The sequence below is a fragment of the Callithrix jacchus genome, chromosome 9 (genome assembly GCF_049354715.1).
Source record: "Callithrix jacchus isolate 240 chromosome 9, calJac240_pri, whole genome shotgun sequence".
Classification (NCBI taxonomy): domain Eukaryota; kingdom Metazoa; phylum Chordata; class Mammalia; order Primates; family Cebidae; genus Callithrix; species Callithrix jacchus.
The window spans coordinates 17,391,926-17,406,004 of NC_133510.1; the positions used below are offsets into that span (position 1 = coordinate 17,391,926).

At 43.9% G+C, this 14,079-nt stretch overlaps 1 pseudogene; it reads left to right on the forward strand.

Annotated features, from left to right (window-relative positions):
* The first annotated feature begins 5,771 nt into the window (after positions 1-5,771).
* Positions 5,772-5,986, forward strand: LOC100388363 (large ribosomal subunit protein eL38 pseudogene; annotated as a pseudogene).
* Positions 5,987-14,079: the final 8,093 nt, after the last annotated feature.

Genomic DNA, 14,079 nt, shown 5'->3' on the forward strand with positions numbered 1-14,079 from the left:
GGATCAGAACTGGCATCAGAGCAGCTTCTGGACCACCTCTTTTGCCACTGCCCTGTGAATGAATATACCCCACTCTTCTGTTTTGTTTTGCTTTATTGTTACAGCTTTCTCTTCAAGATCTTAAGTGTCAGCATAGATTGTCTAATTGGCTTAGCTTAGTTCATGTACCCACCATTAGCTAGAGGTGAACATGGAATGGTCCCATTAAAATGGCACAGTGGGAGCAGGGAGAATGTATGCTGAAATACACACACGTGTTATATATACACAAAATCAAAAAGTGCCCAGTAACTAGCTAGAAGGATTAATTCCTTCTCCCTGACCTAGGCAAAAAAGTATGAACAATTGACTCAAATGCCACTGTTGCAGAGAGGGCGGGAAACACCTCAGGAAGAGTCACATCACACTCCCAGGTCGCCAAAGAGGATAGCATTTTAAAATGAGCAAGATGCAATTCTGATCATCTAAACAGGATTCTTTTCTAAAGGGAAGAATAGGAGCAATGCCCTCATTTTCCAGAGAACAAAATAGCAAAGCTTGTTTTCAAGAGTTAACAAATTAAAATCAGACCTTCCTGCAATTTTCTGCTCCTTTTTTCCCTTTGCCTTTGTTTGCTTGTTTCCTTTTATACCTAGACCTGTAGATTCTTTGCCTTTTTAAGTGGATTAACCCATGGAAGGTGAGACTAAGAAAGGCAATGAAAAGGAGACAGAGTTTCTATTTGCTGCTCCTAAGTGCTAGGTAGGCCAAGGCTCACAGTGGGTGTCTTCAGATTACTTCTGTAGTGTGGTAAGTTGTATTTTATGCTGCTCTTTCCCCAGGAAACAGGCAGACGTCATCACTGAGACTAGCACAGTCTCAAACAATGAGTAGTCACTCAATATGTGTTGGAAAAGACTAAGGAACAGAGAAAAAGAGGAAAGGAGAGAGGAAGAGAGAAAGGGAGAAGGGGGCAAGGGAGGTTGCCCTTTGACTCATAGGCTTTTAGATTGCAGGTGAATAACACACTTTACTCATTTATGACCTTTTTTGACTAGCAACCATGTGGCAAGATTTGTAAGGAGACTTGGGGGATGGGAGCCAGGAACTATTGAGAAATCTTCTGATTAGTTAAGAGTATGGGTTTTTTTAAGTACAGAGCAGAGCACATTTTGAGAACCTTTTACTAACTGGTGATTTATTCAAAAGCTATTTATTGAAAAGCTAACAGTTTTAAAGGGAAGACATGGAAAAGAAATTCATAAACCATTTCTAATCCAACAATCTTATTTTATAGATGAGAATGCTGAGGACTAGAGAAGTAATGAAAGACTTCTGCTTCTATCCAAAATGGAGTAGCAGGGACCATATTTACCTCCCCACTCACACTGGACCAAAAAATAAAAAAACCAACAAAGTATATATCTATAACTATATCTGTCTTTATATCAATCAATGGTTTTCGGACATTTGATATCAGGCAGCACAGGACAGTGATCCACAAGAAAAGGGAAACAAATAAGTTGAGTTTCCCTGGTTCCTGCCTCAAAAGAGTTTCAAGGGTACAGCACAGGGAGGGGAAATCCAAGCAGAACCCAGCAGTCTCTCTAAGTTGAAGAAATGGATCTGGGGATCTGGGAGGGTCAATGGAGCTAGAGTTCCCAGGGCAGAATATCAGTGTATTAGAGAGGAGAGAACTGCAGAGAGAGAGCAGCAGAGGTCTGCAGAGGGTTTCCCGAAAGTCTTCAGCTGGGTACCAGTCAGCGAATGTGTGTGAGGAAACTGTCCAGACCAGCTGGAAAAGAGCAGATGATGATCTTGACACGTATACAGGGCTGCAAATATTTCATTATCCTATTCCCACCAGAGTAGAAAACTTTATAATTCATGGAGCCATGGGTAGAGTACTTACAAAAGTATTGCCTCAGTAATGGAGAAAAATAGCCCTAAGGTAAAGACTTCCAGGTTGTACCTAATGAAGCTCAAAAGAATGCCCCGAAGGGGTCAACTTTTTCCAAGTAACATAACTTTAGAATAAAGTTTAAAATTATTTTTAGGAATACAAAAATATCTGTGCCCAATGAGGTCAAATTCTTGATAGCTGCCATCAAGTGAAAAATTACCAGACATTAAAAAAAAAAAACAGAAAAGTAACACTCATAAAGTAGAAAAGAAATTGATCAATAGAAGGAGATCCAGAAATGGCACAGATGATAGAGTTAACAGATAAGGACAATGAGAGAGTTGTAATCTATACATTCAAGAAGTAAAAGATACAGCATGTTGACTAGAAGTACGAAAAATTTAAAAGGACTCAAATCGAACTTCTAATGATTAAAAATATATGTGTAATAAAAATGCACTGGATCAAATTAATATCAGATTAGACACTAAAAGAATAAAGTCAGCTGGGCACAGTGCTAACCTCAGCACTTTGTGAGGCCAAGATGGGAGGATCTCCTGAGGTCAGGAGTTTGAGACCAGCCTAACCAACATGGTAAAACCCCGTCTCTACTAAAAATACAAAATTAGCTGGGCATGGTGGTCCATGCCTGTAATCCCAGGTACTCAAGAGGCTGAGGCAGGAGAATCACTTGAACCTGGGAGGCAGAGGTTGCAGTGAGCCCAGATTGCACCATTGCACTCTAGCCTGGGCAACAAGAGTAAAACACTGTCTAAAAAAAAAAAAAGAATAAAGTCATAGCCATAGCAACTATTCAAAATGAAACAGATGAAAAGATTGAAAAAAACAAAAAGGGTATACTGAGTTATAGGACAACTTCAAGCAGCCTTTATATTAATATGTATAATTGGAAACACTAAGGGCAAGGAACAAAAAATATATTTACAGAAACTTCAGATAAAAAGCTTCCAATATGACAAAATTAAAACTCGACAATTCCACAACCTTTAAGGAACCCAAGCACAAGAAGCATGAATAAAATTACACAATAATGCATCATAAAGAAATTACCTACAACCTGTGACAGGCCAGGTGCAGTGGTTCATGTTTGTAATCCCAGTACTTTGGGAGGCCAAAACAGGAGGATTGTTTGAGTCCAGGAGTTTGAGACTAGCCTGGGAAACTAGACCCCAGCTCTACAAAAAATGAAAAATTACCTGGGTGTGGTGGCACACACCCGTAGTCCCAGCTCCTTAGGAGGCTAAAGTAGGAGGATCACTTGAGCCTGGAAGGTTGAGGCTGCAGTGATCTACATTTGTGTCACTGCACTCAACCTGGGTGACAGAATGAGACCTTGTCACACACAAAAAAACTTATGATAAAGAGAAAGTATTAAAAGAAGGCATAGAAAAAAGACAGATTACATACAAAGGAACAAATATACAAGTGACAGCAGATTTCTTGTTGAAAACAATACTAGTCAAAAGACAATGTAACAATATTTTGTTAAGTACTAAAAGGAAAAAAATTAGTCAACCTAGATATCTATCTCTACCCCATGAAAATACATTTTTTGTTTTTTGAGAGGGAGTCTTGCTCTGTCACCCAGGCTGCAGTGCACAATCTCAGCATGATCTCAGCTCACTGCAACCTCCGCTCCTGGGTCCAAGTGATTCTCATGCCTCAGCCTCCTGAGTAGCTGGGATTACAGGCACCTGCCACCTCAAGTAGCGAATTTTTTTTTTTTGAGATGGAGTCTCACTCCTTGTTGCCCAGGCTGGAATGCAATGACGCAATCTTGGCTCACTGCAACCTCCGCCTCCTGGTTTCAAGTGGTTCTCCTGCCTTAGCCTCCCAAATAGCTGGGATTATAGGCACCCACCACCACGCCCGGCTAATTTTTTGTATTTTTAGTAGAGACAGGGTTTCACTATGTCAGTCACACTAGTCTCAAACTGCTGATCTCAGGTGATCCACCCACCTCGGCCTCCCAAAGTGCTGGCATTACAGGCGTGAGCCACTGTGCCTGGCCAATTTTTTTTTATTTTTAATAGAGACAGGGTCTTGCCACGTTGGTCAGGCTGGCCTTGAACTCCCGACCTCAAGTGATCTGCCTGCCTTGGCCTCCCAAAGTGCTGGGATTACAAGTGTGAGCCACTGCGCCCAGCCATCTTTCAGAAATTAAGTCATGCCTGGCCCGATGGCTCATACCTGTAATCCCAGCACTTTGGGAGGCTGAGGCAGGTGGATCACTTGAGGTCAGGAATTCGAGACCAGCCTGGCCAACATGGCGAAACCCCATCTCTACTAAAAATACAAATATTAGCCAGGTGTGGTGTCATGTGCCTGAAATTCCAGCTACTTGGGAAGCTGAGGCAAGAAAATTGCTTGAACCTAGGAGGCAGAGGTTGCAATGAGCCAGAGATTGTGCCACTGCACTCCAGCCTTGGTGACAGAGTGAGACTCCATCTCAAAAAAAAAAAGTTAAGACAAAGTGCACAACATTGTGAATATTCTAAATGCTACTGAACTGTTTACTATAAGATAGTTAATTTATGATATGTGAGTTTTGTCTCAGTAAAAAAAGTGGGGGAGAATAAGGAATTTTATTTGAACAGTTTAAAAACTACCTATTGGTTACTATACTCATCCTGAGTGACAGATTCTGTTGTACTCCAAACCACGTCACACAATATGGTTTTGTAACAAACCTGTACGTGTATGCTCATTCTAAAACAAAAGTTGAAAAGAACTACTTTTTTAAAAAAAGAATTTTTCAAACATATAAAAGCTTAAGCAATTCATCACTAACAGACTTGAACCACAGGAACTATTAATGAAAGTATTTCAGGTGGAAGAAAATCATACCAGATGGGATCCTGGATCCACAAAAAAGAATGAGAAAGCCAGAAATGGTAAATATGTGTAAGGGAGAGAAGGATAAAATCGTTTTCTTATTTTAAAAATCTCTTCAAAAGATAATAAATTGGCCGGGTGCGGTGGCTCATGCCTGTAATCCCAGCACTTTGGGAGGCCGAGGCGGGTGGATCATGAGGTCAAGAGATCGAGACCATCCTGGTCAACATGGTGAGACCCCGTCTCTACTAAAGATACAAAAAATTAGCTGGGCATGGTGGCGCGTGCCTGTAATCCCAGCTACTCGGGAGGCTGAGGCAGGAGAATTGCCTGAACCCAGGAGGCGGAGATTGTGGTGAGCCGACATTGCGCCATTGCACTCCAGCCTGGGTCACAAGAGCGAAACTCTGTCTCAAAAAAAAAAAAAAAAAAAAAAAAAAAGATAATAAATTATTTAAGTAGACTTATAACAATGTATTTTGAAGTACATAACAAATGTAGCTACAAAATATATGATAATCATAGCACAAAGGTCAGGAGAGGGGAATGGAAATGTGCTTTTGTAAGGTTCTTGTAGTATGTAAAACAGTATACTACTTGAAGGTATATTGTGATAAGTTTAAGATTTTTTACTACAAGTCCTAAAGGGGCCTGGTGCAGTGGCTTACACCTGTAATCCCAACACTTTGGGAGGCTGAGGTGGGCAGATCACCTGATGTCAGGAGTTTGAGAACAGCCTGACCAACATGGAGAAACCCCATCTCTACTAAAAATACAAAATTTGCTGAGCATGGTGGTACATGCCTGTAATCCCAGATACTTGGAAGGCTCAGGCAGGAGTATCACTTGAACCCAGGAGGCAGAGGTTGTGGTGATCCAAGATCGTGCCATTGCACTCCAGCCTAGGCAACAAGAGCAAAACTCCATCTCAAAAAAAAAAAAAAATCGGGTTGTTGCTCACTGTGAGCGTCTGTAGGGTGGTAGGTGGGTGAGAAGTTCCCGGTGCGCGCCCGCTCCCAGCGCGTCTCATCACCATGCCTCGGAAAATTGAGGAAATCAAGGACTTTCTGCTCACAGCCCGACAAAAAGATGCCAAATCTGTCAAGATCAAGAAAAATAAGGACAATGTGAAGTTTAAAGTTCGATGCAGCAGATACCTTTACACCCTGGTCGTCACTGACAAGGAGAAGGCAGTGAAACTGAAGCAGTCCCTGCCCCCTGGTTTGACGGTGACGGAACTGAAATGAACCAAACACGCTGATTTGACCTGTATTTAAAATACTAAAAATCAAAAAAAAAGAAAATCCTCAAGTAAAAACTTCTCAATTCACAAGACAGAAAAAAAGGCAAAAAGAGAACAAAGAACAGGTAAGACACAGAGAAAAACAATAGCACAAGGATACACCAATAGTCACATTAAATGTCAAAGGTCTGAACAGCGATTAAAGGGCAGAGATTGTCTGACTGACTAGCAACCAAGCAAGACTCAATTATATGCTGCTTACAAGAATTCTCTCTCTCTCTCTCGCTCTCGCTCTCTCTCTCTCTCTCTCGCTCTCTCGCTCTCTCTCACTCTCTTGCTCTCTCGCTCTCTCTCACTCTCTCGCTCTCTCTCTCTCGCTCTCCCAAATATATAAATAAATATAGATATAAGAATGAATTAAAAGAAAGCCAAAGCAGCTATATTATTATCAGACCAAGTAGAATTCAGAGCAAATAATATTACCAGGACATCTACAATGGCAAAGATATCAATTCCCCAAGACAATCCCAAACAATTAAAATAGATGAAGCAAAAATTTACTAAACTTCAGGAGAAGTAGAGAAATTTACAATTATATTCTTGGATTTCAACAATTCTTTCTCAATAATGATAGAACAAGGAAACAGATAATCAGTAAGTATATAGAAGAATTGGAAAACTCTATCAACCAACTTGACATACTTGACATTTATAGAACAGTCCCCCGACAGCAGAATACAGATTCTTTTCAAGTACACTCAGAACATGTACTAAGATAGGCCAAGTCTTAATAAATTGAAAAGGATTTACGTTTTACCAAGTATATTCTAAGTACATTCTCTGACCATAATGGAATTGAATTAGAAATCTGGAAGTAGGGCCGGGCACGGTGGCTCAAGCCTGTAATCCCAGCACTTTGGGAGGCTGAGGTGGGTGGATCACGAGGTCAAGAGATCGAGACCATCCTGGTCAACATGGTGAAACCCCATCTCTACTAAAAATACAGAAATCGGCTGGGCATGGTGGCGCGTGCCTGTAATCCCAGCTATTCAGGAGGCTGAGGCAGGAGAATTGCCTGAACCCAGGAGGCGGAGGTTGCAGTGAGCCGAGATCACACCATTGCACTCCAGCCTGGGTAACAAGAGTGAAACTCCATCTCAAAAAAGAAATTTGGAAGTAAACTCACTTACATATAGTGGCTTGATTTTTGATAAAAATGTCAAGGTAATTTAATAGAGAGAGTAAGTTTTAATGAATGGTTCAGGAAAGTTTAGTTAACTATATGTAAAGAAAAAGAAGAAATTCAACCCTTACTTCACACCATTTACAAAAATGTAAGAGCTAAACCCATAAAACATAAGGAAATCACAAAATCACAGAGAGAAATATTAGATATCTTGGGTTTAGCAACGATTTCTTACATACAATACACGAGAAAACAAAACCTTTGAAAGACAATAATGGCAAAGGTAAGTACCTAGAACCTCTGTTAGTCTTCTCATGACTGATGATCGCTCTGAATCATCAGGGCCAACTTGCTTTCAGTGGTATCAGGCCACGCTCGATTAATAGCTTGCAGTACTATGCACTCTTCTCCCAGGGTCTACACAAAACCCTCCTTGCTTTTTCTACATTTCCCTGTGTCTTCATTGCTGTTCTTTAATTTACTTTATTTTTAGTACAAAGTATGTGAGACATGCAGAAAGCTTAAAGAATACTCATGAACCCACCACATGGCTTAACATCTCATTTTGTAAAACTATTTGTAAAATTATTTTTATCTTAATGATTATGGGTACGTAATAAGTGTATACATTTATGAGAAAGAGATAGCTGCACTCCCATGTTTACTGCAGCACTATTCACAATAGCCAAGATGTGGGATCAACCTAAGTACCTACGAATGAATGAATGGATGAAGAAAATGTGCTATGTGTGTACAATGGAGTATTATTCAGCCATAAAAAAAGAATGAAATTCTGTCATTTGCAACAACATGTGTGAAACTAGAGGACATTATGTCAAGTGGAATAAGCCAGGCACAGAAAAGCCAGGCACAGAAAACTATCTTGTATGCAGCTATTTTTTGCTGTCAAGAATTTTTGCTTCTCAAGGACAGGGAGCATAACTTCAGTCTTATTATCAACTCTAGCACAATGTCCAATAGACAGTGGGTATTAAGTAAATGCTTGAAGAGAGAGAAAGAGAGAGGTTGCAATCACTCAGCTACCCTCTGGACTAACAGTTGCCTCTCTTCCCCTTAGAAAACAGACTCAGGACTTAAGAGGGTGAGACAAGCGAGGCATGAGACACACTTGCAGGACTGAGAGTAAGAGTCTCTCTTAGCACCTTTAGCACTTCTCTTGCCTTGAGAGGAAGGCTGTGTGTGGTTGAGATAAAGCTCCAGGTAAAGAGGTAAAGATCTTAACTCAGTGCTCTGAGCTCCACTTCCCCTTTGTTACCTCTCTTATGTGGTTTCACTTTGGACTCTACTTTTAATAACATATATACTCGGCCGAACATGGTGGCTCACGTCTGTAATCCCAGCACTTTAGGAGGCCGAGGCAGGTGGATCACAAGGTCAGAAGCTCAAGACCAGCCTGGCCAAGATGGTGAAACCCTGTCTCTACTAAAAACTACAAAAGTTAGCCAGGCTCAGTGGCAGGCGCCTGTAATACCAGCGACTTGGGAGGCTGAGGCAGGAGAATCGCTTGAACTCAGGCAGCAGAGTTTGCAGTGAACCGAGATCACACCACTGCACTCCAACCCTGGTGACAGAGTGAGATGCCATCAAAAAAAATAATAATAAATAACACATACACTCACACCAGCCTCCCTGTCTCTTCCACCAACCCTCTCCTGTACCCATCCACTACCACTCAGCCCCCATTACTCATATGCTCCACGGTGGCTGCTGCCTTGAGTCAAGCTGTGATCAAGGTCACCTCCCCAACGTGCTGTTCTACCAAAGCTCATTTTCCTGTCTTCCTGGTGCATTGACTGGCTGGCTCTTCCTAGAAACTGTCCTGCTTTTCTTCCTCCTCCAGCATTGCAAGTCGTATTTAGGGCCCCTATGATTCATGTCAAAATCCTGCCTTCCACCTTCTGCAGGGAGTACTCCAAGTAGAGAATGTGCAATCAGAGTGGGCTGAGCTGGCCTTGTCCCTTTTGTGGAGATGATGACATGGAGGATTGGGTGGGTTTGGGAAAGGTGTATGAGGAGGGAATGTGCTATGAGGCAAGCTAAATGCCACTGTGGTTAGAAGTCTCTGTTTTCTAGCAATTGTGGGGCAGCGGGACTACCCCTCTTTCTAGAAGTCAAACAAATCTCAGAAAACCAGTGCAAACGACCCTTTCTGCCCTGTATTTCTCAAGACCCATGGCTTTGCTTGTAACCAAAGTCCTCTGAAGAGAAATACCAGTGCCTAGCCCAGGCTTTGGGTCACTCTCCTCCCCAGAAAGAGGGAGGACAGATTCCTTTCCCTTATCAAAGCCAAGTATCTGACTTAGAATAACAGAAACTTGGGTTGGGAGGGCTCCCTCAAGAAACATTTCATCCATTCCCCTGACTTCAGCTGAGTTTTCATTTACTCCTCTATGAAGAGACCCTCCCCAGAAGCAGCCCCTGCTTACTCACACTTTTTTCGTGATTGGCAACTCCATCAACACGACACAGACTGGAAGACCACCTTTCTGACCTATGATCTAGACATCACATGCTTTAACGGCAAGACTAGTTTCTCTTGTCTTGTTCCTCATGGAGAAGGGAATAGAAAAGACAGGGGCCTGAAAGGGGGCCAGAGACAGGAAGGGAAATGGAAACTGAGACAAGTGAGTTCAAGGCTGAAGGTATTCAGTTCTATCTAAACTCTTGCTATTCAAAATGTGGTCCATGAGACAGGTGTGTCAGCTTCACCTGGGAGCTCAGTAGAAATGCAGTCTCAGGCCCCACTGCAGACCCACTGAATCAGATTCTGCTTTTTTGTCAAGATCACCAACTGATTCATTTATGCTTTAGGTTTGAGGAGCAATGGGCTGGGGCTTATTCTCCGTCACTCACTGTAAACGTTGGGGCAGAGCTTCAGCCCAGAGCTGGATTCTGTGTCAGAGCATCTGAATCTGTCTCTATACAGCACACATTGCCCTCAGCCCTCGCCAGCACTCAGTTACAGAATCATGAAAGCCATCCAGCCCAACCCTTTTGACTTTGAAGGAGTGCAGGAGTGTTCCCTCAGATGGATGGATCGATCTGACTTTGATCATATGCAAAGCCCTTCCTGTGTGCTGAGCTATGGCCGTGCCCACCACACCACCAACATAGTTCCACCTTGGGGCTGGTTTTCAGCGTATTACAGGGAACTTCATTTTGCTGGATGGTGATGTTTTTCTCTTTATGTGTGTGATTCATTTGGATTGCTTCTTTTTGTTTTTTAACAAGGGGTAGTTTTTGTGTTTTTGAATGACACCCCTGTGGCCCCCGTTACCGCAACCCCCTTTGATGCAAGGCCTCTGTTTTTAAGCATCAGGGTTCTGCCACCCGGACCTGGTGAGGCATATTTAAAGCTGTTTAAATTGACAGACCGGGCAAACAGGATTAACTCGGTGGGCCCAGAAGGGGAGGTGGGGGCAGGGGGAGAGTTGCAGAATGGTTTACATGGATGAGCAGGACAGCCGGCTGGGCTGGGAAGGGGCCTATTGCTCGAGCCGGCCAAGAATTCTCGATCTGGGAGGTAAGCAGAGAGTTTGCAATCTGCTGGTGATTGGATTAGACATGGTGTGAAATTCGGAGCAGGGCTACGCGGCTGGGGCTGGGGCCCAGGCTGCTGTGGGGCCAGGCTGCCGAGGCCCCGCTGAGGAGACCATGTCGGGATGCCTGTCCCTGCCCCAGCAGGCCTTGGCGACAGCGTCAATGTCACAGCCCTCGGAGGCTCCCCCACAGCTGGGCCGTGTTGTCTTCCCACACCACTGAGCCTTCAGTGCTTTCTCAGGGAAAGCAGAGGCCGCCTGGGTCCCCATTCACAGGGCCCCTTCACCCTTGGCCTCTCAGCGGTGGCCTGGACTGTGGAGGAGTGAGACGCCTCCGTCTTTCAAGTCTTTGGGTTCTGAACAGCTCCCTCTTGATATCTTTTTCGCCTTTTTCTTTCTTTGTCTTGTTCTCATCTTTCGAGTTTTTCACTCCCTCTCGCACAATCTGTTTCATTCAATAGGACGCCGCTCCATCTGGATTTGTTCAAGGGCCCAGATCAACTTGGGTTTTCCACTTTTTCAGGGATTTGGAGGTTCTGATTAACCTCTTTGAGGATTTTGAATCTTATTCCAGAACCCTAATCAGACAACTGTGGAGATGGGGGCTAGGAAAGGGGGGTGTGGAATTTGTCATCACGGAGACATTGACACTGTCTGACTGAGGCAGTAACACAAGGTGCAAGGCTAATGTGACTGGCAGGTGGGGGCTGAGAGGAGGAAGATAAAGGATGGAAGTAGATTTGAATGGGCATTCCTAAAGCACATCTAACAGTGAAAAGGGCTCTTCTGTCAGGAGAGCCAGTCTGCCGGTAGTGAGAACCAGAGTATGGACACCTGGATTCCTGGCAGAGAACTAGATGTCTCTTGACCTCCTTTCTGACTCTTGTCTATGAAAGGCAACTTAAAAAAAAAAAAAAAAAGCAAACAAACAACTCTAAGCTACCCTGCCCTGGAGAAGTCTTTATTTCTAACTCTGTCTCCTTAGCTACGACAGTACAGCTTTGGTTAAGTGTTCTTTCTTCTCCATCTCAGCTTCACTGTGTCCGAAGCGGAGGTGTGGGTGATCACATTCCCTTCACCGGCTTTGAAAAGTCCTCCATCTGTTGATCCAGGAAACACCTCCCAAGTGCATCTACTTATACAACTGTAGTATTTCAGAGCAGAGAAAGATCATAGAAACAAGCTCCGTTTCTTCACAAATAATGAACTTGAGAACTCTTGAGACCCAGTATCACTTCAAAGTGTCCAGTCATCTCACCAGCTCCCCCTTGTTAAATGGTCAGTCCTCTTAACAGTGAGAGTAAAGGTTGAAATAGAACACAGGTCTCACCTTTCCTGTTCAGGACTCTTTTCTCTTCCGCTTGCTGGGTCCACATGGCTCTGCCACCAAAGACACCTGAGCTTGGTTCCCAACAAACCACAAAAGCCTTGTTCTTTCTGTGATAGCCAGGAAAGTACCTGTCAAGAGGGTACCTTTCTTTCTCTCCCTCTCCTGTATTCTCTCTTGCTCTGAGCGCACACCTAGGTGAAGGAGAGCATGCCCGGCCTCTGTTGGTCACAGGCGTAGTTACTGACTTCTCTCTCGGCACCAGACTTCAGTGCCACCTTGCTGTCTTTTAGAGTGGATATCCTATATCCGTAAATAGACTGCATTGCATGGGACAGTCTGGATCCCTTTACATTGTCTACTCAGGTTCCAAGTCCAACTCTGGGTCCACCACAGGAGAGTGTTGGGACTAATAGGAATGCCCACCATGGATGAGGAAAAACTGCAACTTCTGAGCTTGGTCTCCAAGGCAGGTTGGCACACCTCTGAGAGGATATGTGTCCCTAGATCCGTACTAGCTCCACCCAAATGTCCAAAGCCAGCCAGTTCTCCTTCTAACGAGGGTCCCTCCCTCTCTTGCTACAGCCTGCAGCATGCTCAGGGCTTCCCTTGCCTTTGTGTGATCATTAAAATGAGCAGTTCTTCTGGGGGAGAGAAAAAGCTTTCTGAACACTTCAATCACCAATATGCAAATCCAAACCCAATTACAGGGACACCGACAGGTCATGGGACTGCCGACAATGTTCCCAATCCTGCAGGCATCTTCCACCCACAGTTGTCAGTGCACCATTTGTGGTGGCAAGTCTCCAAAGGTGGCATCCCTATAAATCTTCGCCTCCCTGTACTTGTACATGCTTCTCTAATTCAGATAAGGAGACAGGGTCTATTTCCTCTCCTCTGATTCTGAGCTGGCCTGTGACTTGCTTGGACCCATAGAATTTGGCAAAAGTAACTTTTGGAACTTCCATGCCCAGGTCTTCAGTGGATTGGTAGCTTCTGCTTCCTCTTTCTTTGGAAGCCAGCTGGGATGTGAGGAGTCCAGCTTGCTTAAGCCCACAATGCTGTGAGGAAACCCACAGTGGCCACGTGGAGAGACCTCATGGAGGAGCACCAAGGCATCAGACACATGAATAAAATCTTCTTGGATTTTCAGCCCAGCCCAGCCCAGCCCACGCACTAGTGTAATGCAGGCAAGTGAATGACCCCAGATAAACAGGTTATGATCAGAACTGACTCGCTGAGTCCTGCCCGAATTCCTGGCCCAGAAAATCACGAAAAATCACAAATTATTGTCATTTTAAGCCACTAAGTTTTGGAGGAGTTTGCTACACAGAAATCGATAACTTGAAACACGGTCTTTTGTGACTGTAGATGTGGCACAGTTCCAGTGGAGGCCATCACTTCTTTGACCATCTTGTTTTGCTCTTGCCTGGGGAGGCTGGAGATTGCTTATGGCAAGAAATGCACAGGTGCAAGCTGAGTCCGCCAATCACCACAACTTCTTTAAAAAGTTAGTCTACCTCCGGTGTTTCCTGCATTGCCTGCAAACCACCGATATAACTGCCTTGGTCCTCGAAATTGAGGGAATCACCTAGCTTTCTTGACATTGTGTACAGAGGATGAGGACAGGGCTGGAATGGTATGGCACAGCTTTGGAAAGGAACATGTGGGTCTATTACATTTCTCTGAAGCCCACTGCCTGATGTCTCTTTCAGTCTTCATTTCTTTCAGTCCTTCACTTCTCAGGTTTGTGTGCCCATCTAAGAGTGATGCAGCTTCAATTACATGCAGGTAATTTCTTTTTCTTTTTCTTTTTCTTTTTTTTTTTTTGAGATGGAGTCTCGCTCTGTTGCCAGGCTGGAGTGCAGTGGCGCGATCTCGGCTCACTGTAGTCTCCGTCTCCCGGGTTCAAGCAATTCTCCTTTCTCAGCCTCCCGAGTAGCTGGGACTACAGGCACACGCAACCACTCCCAGCTCATTTTTGTATTTTTAGTAGAGACAGGGTTTCACCATGTTGACCAGGAT